The following is a 914-nucleotide window of genomic DNA, read 5'->3' as shown; positions in this document are numbered from 1 at the left end:
TTTCAATCTATGTGAACTTTACTCCAATCAAAGTACTGTGTTTCCTGGACTAAGAAGACTTTGCTTTTTAATCTTATACATGTATAAGGCTAGGTGTGTGTGATGTTAAATTTTAAAATTTGTGCAATTAAATTTTAAAATTTGAAATATTTTAAAAATATAGGAAATTACACAAAGTAATAAAACATACACTAGAAAATGACCATAAAGAATCCTCAGTAGTTAACATTTTGTCATATTTGCTTTATCTTTTTATAATATAGTGACTAAAACATTAAGGATAAGTTGGAGTCTTTGTCTGCCCAATCTAGTCCCATTTCCTTCCTCTTTCCCTATAAATTCAATGTGTCTTTTCTTTCTTTCTTGTTTTAAATGTCTCTCTATATTTATTTCTCTGTATCTTAGACTGGAACACAAAGCTTTAACTTTAGTTTGAAGATAGGTGAAAATCACAACTTGGACTTGGTTCAAGGCTTTTATGTTGGTGTACCACAAACTCAGTTAATAAGCAGTGCTAAGGATATAAATGAGATAAGGATGCAGGTAGGTGAATTCAACTGCCCACTTCCTGCTTGTTTGTGTATCACAAAAAGTTTGGTGGCTTCAACAGCTCTAGCAACTTAGCCAGGCTAATCTTCTCTGTATTGTTCCAATTTTAATATATGTGCTGCTGAAGCAAGCGCTCGATGTATCTTTTCATTCAAATTTTATGCCTTTACACACATAAAAATATATTCAGATAAAATTTAGAGTATTGTTTTATGTTTTAGACTTTACTTAAATGAATTCATCCTGTATAAATTATACTGCAACTGCTTTTTTTTTCTGACAGCATTGTTTTTTTTAATCCACTAATTATGTATATATGTGTGTGTGTGTGTATATATATATATATATATATATATATATATATA

General features: G+C 29.4%; 1 pseudogene; it reads right to left on the bottom strand.

Moving 5' to 3' along the window:
* Window positions 1-587: 587 nt before the first annotated feature.
* LOC118902903 lies at window positions 588-683 on the bottom strand (annotated as a pseudogene).
* Between the last annotated feature and the right edge of the window lie 231 nt (window positions 684-914).

This window comes from Balaenoptera musculus, chromosome 10 (assembly GCF_009873245.2).
Source record: "Balaenoptera musculus isolate JJ_BM4_2016_0621 chromosome 10, mBalMus1.pri.v3, whole genome shotgun sequence".
Lineage (NCBI taxonomy): Eukaryota > Metazoa > Chordata > Mammalia > Artiodactyla > Balaenopteridae > Balaenoptera > Balaenoptera musculus.
The sequence above is the reverse complement of the archived record's forward strand: the minus strand, read 5'-3'. Positions and strand labels throughout refer to the sequence as shown.